Source organism: Canis lupus, chromosome 8 (genome assembly GCF_011100685.1).
Source record: "Canis lupus familiaris isolate Mischka breed German Shepherd chromosome 8, alternate assembly UU_Cfam_GSD_1.0, whole genome shotgun sequence".
Taxonomy (NCBI): domain Eukaryota; kingdom Metazoa; phylum Chordata; class Mammalia; order Carnivora; family Canidae; genus Canis; species Canis lupus.
The window spans coordinates 9,400,902-9,417,636 of record NC_049229.1 but is presented as its reverse complement, the minus strand read 5'-3'; the positions used below and the strand labels follow the sequence as shown (position 1 = coordinate 9,417,636).

At 35.5% G+C, this 16,735-nt stretch overlaps 1 protein-coding gene and 1 long non-coding RNA gene across 3 annotated transcripts in view; both read left to right on the top strand.

Annotated features, from left to right (window-relative positions):
* PRKD1 (protein kinase D1) overlaps positions 1–16,735 on the top strand; it is a 322,398-nt gene that overhangs the window by 45,067 nt on the left and 260,596 nt on the right. The window lies entirely within an intron of this gene.
* Positions 143–9,736, top strand: LOC111096977. Its single transcript, XR_005363095.1, has 5 exons — positions 143–227; positions 925–987; positions 5,100–5,155; positions 7,224–7,438; positions 8,677–9,736. It is a non-coding gene; the product is annotated as an uncharacterized LOC111096977 (long non-coding RNA).

Below are 16,735 nucleotides of genomic sequence, written 5' to 3'. Positions count from 1 at the left end.
GACTGAAGTCCTCGAGGTGCTAAGACTGCTTTCTTTTTTGTGTTAGATATATCTTTGAATCTGTCTCTGGAACATTATAGCACCTATTGAATATTGTCGAGAAAATAGATGGATAAATAATACTATGTTATTCTTATATGCAGGATGGTCATTTATGGAGAATCACCTTCGGTGTCTTTATCTTTAAGATTCATGAGAATATAACATTTTGGACTATAAAATGGCAGGTAAAATAATTTGTGCCTCTTTTAATTTTGAAATATGTAATAACGTGTTATCACTCATCTTGCTAACATTAGACTTGAGCTATTAATACATTGATGTATATGTTTTTAGAAAGTCTACTTCCTTTCCATGTTTCATGTTTTACATATTTGAAATATTATTTGTCATACATGTTTCACATTAAAAAAGAAGTTAGCTTACTGAAAGTTATAGTAGCAAAAGTTACTTTTGAACTTTTATTCATTGTACAAGCAGAACATTGCGTACATTTTGAAAAAAATTCTTTTAGTCCTAATATCAGTCAATTACATGTGACATTTTTGTCTGTACCCCTGCAAGATCTTTTAAAATGTATTTATGTACAAACTTTCAAGTAAAAAGAAGATCATACTGTACATATTGTTCTTTAACTGAGCATCATTTTTGAGTTGACAAAATTACCCAAAACATTTTAGGGTAGGAGTTGCCATTTGATGATCATCTCTGCAGATGATGCTCACATTGAAACTAGAAGGTCAGCCATATGGAGAGGTTAAAAATAAAATCTGCTGGCCTTCACAGTCCTCTTATCAGCCACCTAACGGGGTCAGATACTGACAATGATGCATCTGAGAGCAGTGAGTAAAGACAGATTGCAGAAGTTTCTTAATTGTGAATTGTGCTCTCAATTTATTCATTTTTGCTTATGTTTGTTCCCAGTCTTGGGGTCTCTGGACTGTGCAAATTTAGGTGGCAAATCTCAGATGTAGCCCCAAAGGGCTGGTAAGTCATTTACATATTCATGCATGAAATAAAGTATTTTATGATATGTCAATCAAATATACCCAGAAATCAGAAGACAAGTTTTTTTCCCAAAGTAAGTTCCTTCTAAATGTAGCTAAAAAGAGCTACTTTGTCATTAAAGTGAATGAATATTCATTTTTAGAACAGACATGATGTTTGGATTGTGTTAAACATATGTCTGTTAGTGAAAGTGTGAGTCACAAAGAAAATTTCATCTAAAAATAATATCTATAGAAAAAAGCAGTAAATATACACATGGAAAAAATACTTTTTTTGTAAACTTTTACTTCTTTATTTTTACTGCTTATAATCTCATTTATTTATTTTCTGTTACGAAAAGAAATGGGTGACTGTGTTCAGAATATTATTATTCACAGTGGCTAAGGGATGTGGGCAATGCAAGTGTCCTATCTGTGGATAGATGGATAACTAAGACATGGTATTTACATAAAATGAAATATTATTCAGCCTTGAAAAGGAAGGAAATTCTGACACATGCTACAATGTGGATGAACCATGAGGACTGATAAGTTTAAATAAACCAGTCACAAAATGACAAATGTATACTAACATGAGGTATCTAGAGTTGTCAAATTCATTGAAACAGAATGGTGGGTGCCAGGAGCTAAGGAGAAGGAGAAATGAGGAGTTGTTTAATGGGTAGAGAGTGTCAGTTTTACGAGATAAAAAAGTTCTGGAGGTTGGTTGCATAATAATGAATATACTTATCCTTTCTAAACTATACAGCTAAAAATGGTTAAGATAGTAAATTTTATATTATGTGTTATTTACCACCATAAAAAGAGAGAAACTGGAGAGAAAGTATAATTTCTAAACTGGAGCTTATTTATTTTTAGCCATAATTATTTCTTCAGAACAGATACCTAGAATTGGTCTTGGACCTTTAACATGATGACTGATCAAATACAGATGTATAAAGAAATCTAGTTAAGGCTCAAAGGCAAGTCACTTGTCCACAAATTGCCCATTTTATTTATTATTGGTGGAAAACATTGGGCATTATAAATTATTATTTGTAGACTAAAAACTAAAGTGTTGAAACCACCATGTTCAAATATGTATTTAACAGCTCCTTTGCTTTTTAGTGATTATTAATTCATAATCCAGAAACATTGATTTATTCTGGATATTTATTGATGGCATACTATTGTCTTAGAGCCTGAGCTGGGTTCAAATACATAATGATGAATAAATTAAGCCTTGTCCTCAAAGAATCTAAAGTCAATTGGAGTGGAGTGGGAGAAGAGTAACAAACAGAAAATTGCAGTAAAGTACTATCAAGATTATGAAAGGGATAAATTAAGAGTATGATGGAAAAATGTGGGGTTTTAGGAGTTTGGGGTTTCTGTTTAAGGGACTTGAAGGAACAGTTTGTGGAAGAACCAGTAGCTTTGTTTCACAGAAGATATAAGTTAATTAGGCGGAACAGTTGGAGGAGAGAACAATAAATGCAGAGGCCTATAGGTGGAGAGAGCTTCTTCTCCAGTTTTGTTGGGATAGTCTTTTATGTCTGTTGTCCTGGAGTGTATGGTTTCTCTTTCACTGTCCTAAGTCCGGGTTTGGTGGTGTGCCTGTATGGCTCAGAAAACATGGCTTAGTAACTGAGAGTAGTTTACTGTGCTTGGAACATTGAGTTTGGGGTAGGGGCAGAGAAGACATGTCATAGATAAGGTGAAGCTACATTATGAAGATATATGCCACCTTGTAGCATGATTCTGGCAGTGAAGAACCGTGCAAGATTTTTATAGAGGAGAATAGTACAGAGAGATGTGTGCTTCAGAAATTTGATTCTGGATTCACTGAGAGAAGAGAATGAAATGGAATGAGAAGCAGGACCATCACTTAATAAGGTAGCAGTCTTTTCGGGATACAATAACTGACATTGGTTGTGGGTATAGAAAGGAGTGAGTGAGTTCCAGAGCGATTAAAAAAATGGATAGACTTGCTCTGTGCCACATTTACTGTGAGAATGAAAACCATTCTCAGGAATCAGACTGTTGACATTCCAGAAAATGTTGGCATCACTCTGAAGGAATGCACCATTACTGTTAAGAACTCCATAGGAACCCTGCAAGGGGACTTCAATCACAACAGTGTAGAGCTCAGTCTCCTTGGAAGGAAAAAAGAAGAGGCTCTGAGTTGAAAAATGCTGGGGAACTAGGAGAGAACTGGCTACAGTTTTCACTTTCTGTAGTGATGTACAGAACATGATCAGGGGCATTACACTGGGCTTCCCTTACAAGATGAGGACATGTATGCTCACTTCCCCATCAACGTTGTTATTCAGGATAATGATTCTCTTGTTGAAATCAGAAATTTCTTGGATGAAAAATACATCTGCAGGGCTCAGATGAGGCCAGGTGTTGCTTGTTCAGTATCTCAAGCCCAGAAAGTTAATTCTTGAAGGAAATGACATTGACCTTATATCAACTCAGCTGTTTTGATTCAGCAAGCCACAGCAAAAACAAGGATATCAGAAAATTTTTGGATGGTATCTATGTTTCTGAAAAAGGAATGGTTAAGCAGGCTGATGAATAAGATCTAAGTTGCCCAGCTATAGAAACAGCAAGATGTCGGATGATTTTTTAGACTTATTTGTGATATTTTAGAGATGCAATTAAAGGTGTATTGATTTGGAACTTTTTTTTTTAAAGCTAGACTGAAGACTTAAGAATATTGTGCGTGTATGTGTGTTTGTGGGTAGGGAATAGGATGGCATTATTGCTTGGACTATTGGCGAAAGGTGGATGAGTTCACCAAGGTAAGACAGAAGAGGAAGGAGAGTGTTCGGGAAAACACAACCCTCTTCACTAAAACCTTGGGAAGGGATGGAGAAGCCTAGTGAGGGTACATGGAATGAGACCAAAGAGGTCCAAAATAAGAAGAATGGAAGCATTAACGGAGGGTAAACAACTCACAACCAAACCTAGGCAAACCAACAACAACAAAAAACCCCAAACAAACAAAAAAACCCAAAACAACAAACAGCAAAACTGAGCAGGGGTGGGTCAGAAATGAAGAGGAAAACCTAGAGTGTCCTTCCAAGAAACCAAGGGATCAGGCTGTTTTTGGAATCAGGTGGTAGTCATTTGGCTATGAGGGAAGGATTTGGCAGCAAGGTGCTGTGTGGTGTGGTTGGTGGAGGGCATTTCAGGAGTGCTGTGGAGCCCAGGGCAGGTTGAAGTGTGGTTACTGAGTTACTAGGAAGTAGAGGCTAGGAGTCAAGACAACTGTTTCAAGAATTTTTACTGTAAAGAGGAGGAGAGTAGAGTATAAAGAATTATACTAGAGAGGATGAAAGAATATAATTTTATTTTTATTTATTAAAAATTTCTATTCATTAAAAGTTTAAATAAAATTTTTAATTTTTATTAAAAATTGTGATATAGAATATAAATTTACCACTTTATTCATTTTAAGTATACAATTTGGTGGCATCAAGTATATTCATGGTGTTGTGCAGTCAATACCACTGTCTAGTCCCCTTTTTCACCACCTCAAACAGCAACTCTCTACCCATTAGACAATAACTCTCCATTCCCTCTTCCCTCTAACCCTTGATAACTTCTAATCTTTCTGTCTCCCTGAACTTGCATATTTTAGATGTTTTATATAAGTGGAATCATCCAATATTTGTCCTTTTGTGACTGATTGGTTTCACTTTACACGATGTTTTAAAGGCTCCTCTGTGTTGTGGCATGTATCTGAGCTTTATTCCTTTTTATGGTTGAATAATATACCAGGATATGTATATACCATAAGTTTTTTACAGATTCATCTGCAGACCCTGTGAATAATACTGCTGAGAACATGGGTGTGCCAGTATCTCTTTGAATACCTCTTTCCCATTCTTTTGGATGTATACCTAGGACTGGAATTACTGGGTCGTGTGGTGATTCTAGGTTGACCTTTTGAGGAACCACCAAACTTTGTCACAGAGACGCTGCAACATTTTATGTCTCCCACCAGCAGTGTATCAAGGTTTTTTCTCCACATTATTGCAAACACTTGGTTTCTGTTTTCTGTACAATTCTTGGACTTTAATAATGATAATATTTCCTCCTATCTAGGCTTTTCTGGACTCCCCCGCCCCCTACTCCAGCTGCCAGTTTTATCTGTCCATGAGGTATTATTTTCACCATATGTGGTGTAAAACTGAGGCTTAAGCAAGTTCAGAAGTTTGCCTAAGATAGGTGCATTGTATCTCTGAGGGTAAATCTGTACAGCTATAAAGACAATGTACACATCTTCATCATTGGTCTTTAGTTTTCCTCTTATTGAACTAAAACCAAAATGAAACTAAACTAAAACTGAAACTAGAACTAAAATATGAGCTAAAACTGGAAGCTGAAATATTTCAGATTATAAAACAACCTGTTTATTCAAGATACATGCAGCTTTTACTATATAGACTACCAAGCAATGAAAACATACTATGGCAGATACATTTGATAAAATTGTTAGAGAGTAGCTCTTAATCACATAAAGTTACTGCATGAATTTGACCTGTGAATGAAGAGTTTTCCATTTTGTGTAGTCTTCAAACTCTTTTGAACATCCATACCACTGGTGAAAATAAATTAGATCACATATTCCTATATATGTGATCTGTATTAATAAATGTATTATTTGCATTTATTATTGCTATAGTAATACAACTTATACATTATAAAATAAAAACATATTTTATAAAGATAAGAAATATGAAATTATTGAATATGAACATAATCTCCATTTTCTTTCTCTATCCAGTGGTTTTTCTTGCCCATTTCTGGGATGGGTGCCCCCCTTCTTGTATAAATTGCTGATAAAAAAATGGCTAACAGCCATCTTGTATGATATGGTCAGGCACTTTTTAAAACAAAAATTTAAAACATCCTTTGTATGTGAAGAGTATTTACTCAAATGAATTCACAACCTCATGTTGAATGTTTATTACATACAAAGCATTTTTATACATAACTGATCATGTCTTGCTCTCTGTAAAATATACAATAAGGTTTAATTATTAAGTATATCTAGCTAAAGTTCCAAAAGCTTGCCCTTGAGGAAGTGCCTCTAATTGTAGGAGAAAAGGAGTAAAAACAACATCAAGTTTAGTTGTATAGCAATGTTTGCAACCTTCATCTCTAACTTGTATTTAAATTGTCTTTGGAAAAGTGAACGAGGTGATAATTTATCACATGAAGTTGTGCTGATGTTTTGGCATTTTGTAGAAAACCACAAATACATAAAATCTAATAGAGTGTCAAGGGGAAATTGGCAAAGCACTCTGTGTGATCTCAGAAAAACAACTTCTAAAATACATATATATTTTTTAATAACCTGAATTCACTTGAATATGTTTCTGTTTTGACTGTTTTAGTGCATGGATTTGCTCCATAGCAACAACCAAACAGAACTATTTTAAAGGGGAAGAAAGAAAAAGATATTTGGTGTGGAGATTTTTTTTTTAATTTTATTTATTTATGATAGTCACACAGAGAGAGAGAGAGAGGCAGAGACATAGGCAGAGGGAGAAGCAGGCTCCATGCAGGGAGCCCGACGTGGGATTCGATCCTGGGTCTCCAGGATCGCGCCCTGGGCCAAAGGCAGGCGCTAAACTGCTGTGCCACCCAGGGATCCCGGTGTGGAGATTTTAAATGGCTTTTGAGTCAGAGCAGTTAGCTGTTTTCCTTTTGACTCTAGTAATTATTTAAGAAGATTTGAAATGTATTTTTGTGGTTACATTTTAAGTACATTAGCAAGTTTTTCTTGAATGGTGTGTTTTGTTTTTTTCATTGGGTAAATAAATGAGTTTCCTCTTGGGAAACATCATCAAATTCAATTTTTCAAGGCCAGAATGCATAAACTTGGCTCAGTGGCTCTCAAAAATCTCAGGACTCCATGCAGGTGACTGTCTAGCTAAATTCCAGAGACGACACTAATGAGTGAAAAGAGTGACATTATGGGAATGGCTTATCAATAATTACAGCGACTGTTATACTAGATCTATCCTAGAAGGAATAAGGAAAAGATGATAGCTTTCCATTTGTATAGGAGAGTCAGGAACACTTTCTAAGTGTGTTTCACATTTTTTATGTACCCTTTTCACCCTTATTTTAACAAGATTAGTAGATGGTAATTTGGGCCAAGAGGTTTACCATTTCATGTGGAACTGACCGGATTTCCAAACATGTTATCATCTCTTTTAGAAAGTAGGTTAATATGTGTGACTCATGAGGACCCAGACTTAGAAACAAGCACTTTGGCAGACAGTTGATGTACAGCAGATAAGAGCACTTATCATCATGCTCAAACTATGCATCTAGAACAGGTCTTTCAGATGATGATGATGGTGATGCTGTTGCTGATAAGAACAGCTAATGTGTATTAAGAATTGACTGGAACCTACTTTGCTAAGAACCTGGTATGTATTACCTCATTTAATCTTCAGAATTTTGCATGCATTATTTCACTTATCATGAGTTACTCATAATCCCCTTTTTATAGGTGGGGAAACAGACATAGTGAGTTGTTCAAGGTCACATGTGTAATGGTCAAGTCAACCCAAGAACTCAGGCTTTCTGACCACAGAGAATGGGTCTGTGACACTATTGCCACTAATTTTGGTGATAAATTTTTTGGCAGATTGTGATCACAGAAGTTGCTTTAAGTCACAACTTTCAAGTACTCATTTTTCTAAGGCCAAACTATGTAGCTTTTATCACCACTCCCCAAATTTAACTATCGCTTTTGTAGTTTTAAAGAGGAAGGTGTGAAAATTTGAAATGTTATCTATTCTCATTTAATTTCCTACTTTACATGGAGAGCATATCATACCCAGATCTAAATGTCATTACCATTTGCTTCTCACACTTAACGAAAGGGAAAGTATATGCTCAGTTTTGAGCAGAGGCTCCCTTGTAGGAGTATAATAGTGCTCAGCAAAGTTTTGGCACTTGTGTTTGGCAAAACATCCCAGGCAGATGAATGATTCATATGGCAGGAGCACTGCTTCTCAGAAAGGTGCATTAATATGAATATTAACACCTCTAAGTGTTTGTGAAATAACCTCAATGGAAGGACTAGAATATTGACAAAACATTTTCAAAAAATTATTCTATATTTAACAGATAAAGATACAGAGAAAGAGTAATTTATTGCAGAAGTCTGTGATGATTCAGTTCCAAATTGAATGTGATGTCTGTAATTATATTTTAGAAGAATATTAAACAATATGGAAGTGATATCTGATTCTTAAATATCATCATTACACTGAGTTCTAAATATAATATATCTATAACCATACTTACAACAGATATTACTATGTGACAAGCAATACTTAGATGTAACAAGAAAGAAATGGAAAACTCAGACTTAATGTGATTTCAAAATAATTCTTAGCATTACTCCAGGGGTTATTAAGGCAAATGGAAGGGATTTTTACAAGGTATAGTTCAGTTGCGGTTTTGTTCCTCAGAATTCACATTATTGCCACAGCCTACGAATGACAAACATTTGTGGACTATGGCAGCAATCTGTTGGGTGTTTCAATCTATTTTGAGCTGAAATTGATTAGCACTTTATGAAAAGTGTACAGAAAATTGCCATGCTTATCAAGGCAAATCAAGCCATAATTCTGCCTTTTTTTTTGTACACCTGCAGCTATGAATATTTTTTGGTGGATACATTGAGATGTGCTCAAGAATATACATATTGGACTGCATATCATGCAATTTATTCTGATCTTACTGACAGTTTGCAAACAAAAACTCAAAACAAGATGCAACTGTGTGCAGCTCCCGAACTGTAGGTTCTGATTTTGGCATCCATGAATGCACAAGGAAAGGGGAAACAGCTTGAAGAGGTGTGCTTTTGCTCATCTTACTGTGAAATATAATCTGGGCATTTGTTTGATGGATTTCATGAAATATGGAGGAAATCTGAACTAAGGGTAAGAGTTTCACCTGATTGCCTTTATTTTTACCCCACCTTGGTAATACTAAGGAGAAGAAATGAAAATAACCTGAAGTTGATGACTGTAGTGACGTAAGTTAACCATATTCAGGGGACTCATTGAGAATGAGGAAAGGAGGGAGTGAGCAACGATGGTGAATTTCATATTTTGAGAGGAAGAGCTCTCTCTGTGGCAGTATCTTCAAAGAAAAACAAGTATTGGAAGCTAAAAGAAAAGGAGAAAGACCATGGACTACGTGGAAGTCAGTGTTACTAGACAGGCGTTTTGTAGAAACAGGCTAGTCTTTTGTTGTCACTCTCAGGCAGAGTAGAGAATAAATTTTAATCATAAGATTAAAAAAAAAGAAAGAAAATCATTAAAAATTTACATGTGCTATGGAAAAATAAGCTAGTCACCTGAAGCTCACTTTAATTCCAGCAAATGTTATAAGTTGCTGCTTAAAAGTCCCATGATGTATGCAATTCTTCTGCTTTATGCCTGGCTCTATCTAGAAAAAGATTATTGATCATCTTGTTAAATGCTGTATCTTCAATGAGTCTATGCTGATAAAATTCTGTACTTTACATGAAAACACGTTTCTAATAAAAATTATCTTAGAAATATTTTTTTAGATATTTGCAATGAAAAATAGGGAAAAGGAAAACTTAAATCATTCATGATTCTAACACCCAGACTGTATCATTCCACTCTTAATTATAGATATGATATGGTAAACTGTTTTGGGACTTGCCTTGTTACACAATACACTATGAACCTATTTCTATGTTGTTAAATACTCTCCTATAATATTATAGGAGAGTATTTTTTTAGTCCAGTGGGCTTTCCAGTGTTATCATATGGATTTCCAACATCCAGTCTATACATGGTTAGATGTTTAGATATTTCCAATATTTTGCAATTAACAATAGTAATAATCATTGTCATCATCATGGACATTAAAATAATTTATTGAGGTGAGATTCTTGTAACAGTCACAGTGTCGTATATCCACCACCTGTCTCTACTTCCATAGAGTTTGCATCACTCCAAAGTAAAACGCCTTATCCAGTAAGGGGCATTTCTCTTTCTGGCCCCAGCCTACCTCCCCATTGTCTCTCCCCTCCTTAGGTTTTTTCAGTGCCCAGATCAGGCTTATGAGTTCCTGTTCTATCACCTTTGTCACTTACATTCACTGTTTCACATCCCTTCATCCATTATTCAAATTCAAGTCAATTCTCATCTCCTTTGTGAAAACCTCTCTTATCAACTAAGCCTACATGATCTCTTTTTTTCTGAAAACTGTTAGCACACATGTCTGTACTGCTCATTTGGCCCCTTTTTCATCTTATAATGCCATTCCAGTAGCATGCCTTGCCCATAAATTTTATTACGAACAGTTTCTGTTTTACTAAAGTGGTGTCTTATCTATTTTATATTCCCTAATGATTGTCTTAGTACATGGCACAACAGAAATGCACAATAAATTCTTGTCAAATGAAGTAAGATTCATTTTTCCCTTACAGACCTTAGCATAGTGCTTAGCATAGAGTCCCAACAAATATTTACTGATTGATTTAAACATATTTATATTTTTACTTAATTATCTATCTCTCTTGAGGTCACAGGTTCTGCATGACTAACAGCTTTGTAAACAAGTGCTGTATGCACTCTCATTTATATGACCTTATTTAGGAGATTCATTTTTAAATATTGAGTTTATTGAACAAGGCAGTATTCATATGTAAATCAGTCTTTCTTTTTATCTTTCTTTGAGTTTGGCCTACTCTTTTGTAGAATTATGTTTTTGCTTTTGTTTTCCTAATGGTACTAGTGACTAGTAGCTTCCAAGAACATTTCATAGTGACTGGTGGGCCCTTCTTGGCAATTATTTCTGATATCACAGAGCTCATTTTTATAGGGATATAAATTATATGATTTCTCCTTAAGTGTATTTGCTTTGTACTTGTGTCCATGTTGGTTGGCCTCTGTAAGTTGAATGCATGTTTCCATAGGAACTAAAAGTAATAAATTGATATTACTATGCCTAGAGTTCCATTGTTCTGTGAAGATATTTCCAAAGCAAGAGAATGTGAATTTATTTAAATAATCTGTCCCATTTGGCTTTTTTTTTTTAAAGATTTATTTATTTATGATAGACACAGAGAGAGAGAGAGAGAGAGAGAGAGAGAGAGAGAGAGAGGCAGAGACGCAGGAAGAGGGAGAAGCAGGCTCCATGCCGGGAGCCCGACGTGGGATTCGATCCCGGGACTCCAGGATCACACCCTGGGCCAAAGGCAGGCACTAAACTGCTGAGCCACCCAGGGATCCCCTCCATTTGGCTTTTTATAATAATACATATTTTTGAAAAGTTCCACTTTGCTCCATGAAAACATCTTTCTCCATTACTTCTGTGGAAAAAATTCCTACTATGAATTGATGAATTTTTTGCCCCTCTTTCCCCTCTTAGATGATCCATGAAAAGCAGATGAAAAAAAATGCAGTGAAGATCAGATTCAGAGCTAAATCTCACAAAGTGTATTTCCATATATTTCTGGTAGACTTTTTTACAGCATAAGGGCCACCATTTATTTTTATTGTTCTTGTAATCAGTGAATGGGTTGAGCTTAATTTTATTGACACTCCTTTTTAAAACAATTCAGCCTGATTTCAGAAGTGACATATTTTGCATCAGAGAGGACTAAACTATGCAAAGTGGCATCCTTTGAGGAATGCTCATTACCAGAGTGGCAACAAGGAACTCAGCTCAAGCAGTTCCTATAGTGATTGCAAACTGGCTCACTTCCCAGCTCTTAACAATTTCAGTGTGGGTTTCTCTTGATTGACCATCAGTCTTCGGCATCTCAAAACACATATATTACACACACACACACACACACACACACACCCACAAGCACACACTTGGCCAGACACAAGATAAACAAACAAAGACTCTTATTAAACTCCAGGAACAGCTTACATAGAGTGGTTTAATCCTTTTTGCATATAAATAAAATTCCTGCTCTGCTATGCTATTTTGGAATATGGAAAGTCTATAAAGCTTGCCTCTAAATTTCGGAAGGCATAGTCAACTGTAGAAATGTTTTTGAGTAGTCCAGATATTCAGCATCTGTGACTGATGTTCTTCTGACATAGATTCTGACATAGATTCTCTATAGTCTAAAACATGTTTGCCAGACTATCATTCTGAGACTGATTTGTGACTGCCACTTCCAGCTTCAAAGGTTATTGGCTCACTCATTCACTACTTCTGTCATTTATTTTTGGGGCATTTATCATGTGCCAGGTGCTGTACTAGACAGAGTGTCAGAAACTTCCTTTATATAGCCCCACACCTATTCTGCCCCTAGCTTCCCGCTAGTGCCACTCTGTGTACCACAGTCACATTCATCTAGTATAACACAGATTTGACCATATTACCTTCCTGCTTAAAACATTTCAGTGAAGTCCAGTTACAATTGACCTAAATTTCAAACTCCTCATCACAGTTCACAAAGCCTTGTGTGATATGGCTCCTGCCACCTGTCTGACCTTTCCTTCTATTCCGTCCACTGACCACTGACCACACTGGCTATCCTCTGTACCTAGATGAGGCCAAGATCTTTCTCACCTACAAGCCTTTGTACATGCTGTTTCCTCTGACTGGAACACCTTATCCCCTTCTTGCCAAAGTTGGCTCCTTTTCTTCCTTCATGTCTTACCTTAAATGTCAGTCCTCAGAGAGTAGTTTTCCTATGACCATGCTATGTAAATAGGCCTCCCCATAACTGTCTTTTGTTTTATTCTGTTTATCTTCTAACACCTTCAAAGTTCTAAGTTTATATTTATTTGCTCTCTTTATTTTCTGCTGCCTTCACTTAAGAATGCTACCAGGAGGGGGTTTATAGACCTTGAGAGTAAAGTTTCTATTAGGTTGAAGAGAAAGTAAAATAGGGAAGTTTTGAGAGAGCCAGCAAGATTAAACACTATGAGAAGATTGACTGGTAAGATTTTAAATGTGTGTCAATTAGCAGGACAGCTTTTGGGGTGAAGGTGTGGGTGTAAGAGGCAAACGTCAAGTGCACATGAAATGAGGGTTCTTAGAGTTGAGTGCCTACCGTAAGTCAGACTTACTGGGCATTGGGCATATAAACCTCAAAACAAAATCCAAATTGTATATTCTTATCTCCTTTGTTGCAAATTAATTGGCCATATATGCATGCTATTTCTGGGATTTCTGTTCTGTTCTGTTGATTTGTGTGTCTGTTTTTATGCCATACTGTTTTGATTACTATAGCTTTGTAATATAGTTCAAAATCAGGCCATATGATACCTTCCGCTTTGTTTCTTTCTCAAAATTGCTTTGGCTATTTGGAATCTTTTAGTATGTGTCTTTAGTAGTGTGAACATTTTAACAATATTATTCTTCCAATCCATGAGTATAGAATATCTTTTCATTTGTGTCTTTTTCAACTTCTTGCATCATTGTCTTATAGTTTTTAGGGTACAAGTCTTTCACTTCCTTGGTTTAATATATTCTTAGGTATTTTATTCTTTTGATGCAATTATAAATGGGATTATTAGTTTCTTTTTCTGATGGAAACAAATTTTTGTACATTAATCTTGTGCCCTGTAACTTTACTGAAATTATTTTAATAATTTTTTGGTGGAGTCTTTAGGGTTTTCTATATGTAATGTCATGTCATCTGTAAATAGTGACAGTTTTTCTTCTTCCTTTCCATTTTGGAAGCCCTTTATTTCTTTCCTTGCTTAATTGTTGTGGCTACAACTTCTAAGACTGTCTTGAATAAAAATGGTTTGCAACTCCTAATTAAATAAGTCATGGGTAGTATAGCATGTTGACTATAGTCAATAGTATTGTTGTGAATACTTAAATTGCCAAGAAAGTAAGTCCTAAAATTTCTTTTCAAAGAAAAACAATTTTTTTGTACTTTTTTATGGTGATGGATAGTAGTTAGATTTATTGTGGTGATCATTTTACCGTGTATACAAATATTGAATCATTATGTTGTACACGTGAAACTAATATAATGTTGTCATATGTCAGTTATACCTCAATTAAAAAACAAAAATAAAATCCAAAGGTCAAGACCCACACTAGAGTTTTTATTATTGTTTCTAACTTCATCTGCCAGTGATTTTGTTCATTAACCTCCTATCTCTGCCACTTTCTTTTCTCTAAATCCTGTTTAGGTCTATTGTTTGCCTTTCTTTTTGCCTGTTTAGATCCTGCCCATCCTGTAAGCCTTAACTCTTGGAAGTACTTTGCTCTTACCTCTTCTCTAATTGCCTCCAGACCCATTGGTATGTGTCATGGTTGTATCATTGGTTGTATCATTCTATGTCTCTGCTGCCCTTGTGTTTTATCTTACCTACCACAGATCTTATTTTCCTAGATAGACATAAGCCCCTACAGCATATACCAGTTCCTCATATATCTTTGTAATATCATGTCCCAACACAGTAGGTTAGAGAAGACATGTGACATTTGATGATGGAAAATTAAGTCAGAATTCTCATGTATAGCAGCTGCCAAAGTTATATGGTGCTAATACATAGCTAATTAAGAAATTAACCATTTGGCTACTTTGTTTATAAAATGTTCGTGTTGCCTATTATTTCAATAGGAAACTGATGGAGAAAAATAGACTAGACCTCTAAATGACATAGTTGCCATTTTCAATGTAGGTCTTTTTTTCTTTCTTTCTTTCTTTCTTTCTTTCTTTCTTTCTTTCTTTCTTTCTTCTTTCTTTCTTTCTTTCTTTCTTGGGGAGGTTTGGAAATACTGGCAATATACTTTCTGGATTCCCATGCATTATTTTCTATCACTTTATTTTATGTGAACCTTCCCAATGACTAGTGTATAATGGACATCATCATTCAACATGGTTGAATAATAATAGTATTTTTGTCCACTTTAATTTTTAGATGATACAACATTCTAGATTTTTTTAAAATTAAATTACATTTAAAGAGTATTGAGCACAAGGTAATGTTCATTGGTTAAAAATTACTTTTTAAGGTCTTATATAAGTTGTAATTGTTACCAAATGTTACTGTATCTCAGATGTATGGAAGTTGTTGGATAATTTTGCTTACTAAAATACAGGATTAGCAGAGGGTTTATTTTAATAGGTAATACGGAGAATAGCCAGGTGAGTGGAATTTGGGATTTCTTGCCAGTACCAGAAACAACATAGAGAGAGGGCAAATGGCAAGACATAGATAACTAAAACATTTTGATGGCCATTTTGATTTATTTCCTCATTTGTAGGATTTTTGAAAACTTACTCATTCAGCAAATGTTTATTTAGTGCCTGTTTCATTGTGTTGAAGGGTAGAGATAATTAAAAAGAGAATAAGAGAAGAAGAGTCATCCACCCCCATTATGCTTACATTATCTTCAGTATGCAATTGAGCATGCAATTTTTTGGCACCTACTCCCCTTGTATTTTGTATATTAATTTCATATGATCACTAGTACTCCCAGACTGATAGATATTATCATAAATGTATGGTAGCAAGTTTTGTGTATATTTTTATAATTAGATGTTGCTTGTACATGACTTATGTTCTAGAAAAATACAGAAAATAGTTGAAGATCTGAAGAGACTACTATAATTTCTCAGTTCATTTAAGATACAGCTATTTAAAAAAAAAAAAAAAAAAAAAAATAAATACAGCTATTTGAGGAAAAACCTAATAAGATAATTTGAACATTGGCACAAAGATCAGACCTAGGGACAATTCAAGAGCATCTTCCAGCAAACTGAGAATTCAGAGGGATAAATCTAGTGAGTCTGTGCTGTGTATTCACATGGGCCGTTAACTATATTCCTCTTGTTCCTTTATTTCTCTGTCCTTTCTACCCTAATCCCAGGGTCTTGGGATTTTAAAGATTATTTATTTGAGAGAGAGAGAGAGAGAGAATGCATGAGACCATCAGTGGGTGGGTGTAGGGAGGGGCAGAAGAAGCAGGGTCCCACTGAACAGGGAGCCCTAATAGGGCTCTCTCTCAGGACTCTGGGATCATGACCTGAGCCAAAGGCAGCCATTTGACTGACTGAGCCACTCAGGCGCCTTGGTCTTGGGATTTTAGGTAAATTGCTGCTTTTTTTTTTTTTTTTTTTCTGAAAAGATTTATTTGTTTATTTGAGAGAGGTGCAAGCTAGCACAAGCTGGGGATGGGGGGAAAGAAGGGGTAAGAGGGTGGGGGACAAGCAGACTCTGAGCTGAGTGCAGAACCTGACATGGAGCTCCAGCTCATGAACTGAGCCAAAATCAAGAGTCTGATGCTTAACCATCTCAGCTGCCCAGGCACCCCTAAATTGTTTCTTCTTGAAGTTATTTACGGAGTGATTTGTTTTGGGTACCAAAATACCCTTCAATTTATCTACATACTCACACTCTCCCTTTGCTTTGTCTGTGTGGTATGGGACATTTAAATACTGTTCTGAGCTTTTGCAATACAAAAATGACAATATGCTTTTGGTACAAAGGAGTGGCATTCTTAGGAGAAAAAGTAACTGTGCTTCTTTTTTTGTTTTCTTCATGCTGCCTGTAGTAAGAGTGTATGGGAAGAAATAGGTAACTTGGAGCTTTGGACTGCCTAAGACATACTTTGCATATGCTTGGAGGTCAGATAAAATGTGCTTTCTTTTGAGGATCAGGGTCTATATTTAAAATAGATTTCCTATTCAGGTACCTTTAAAGACCTTTAAGTACAGGCTTTATACTGTTTGGATATTT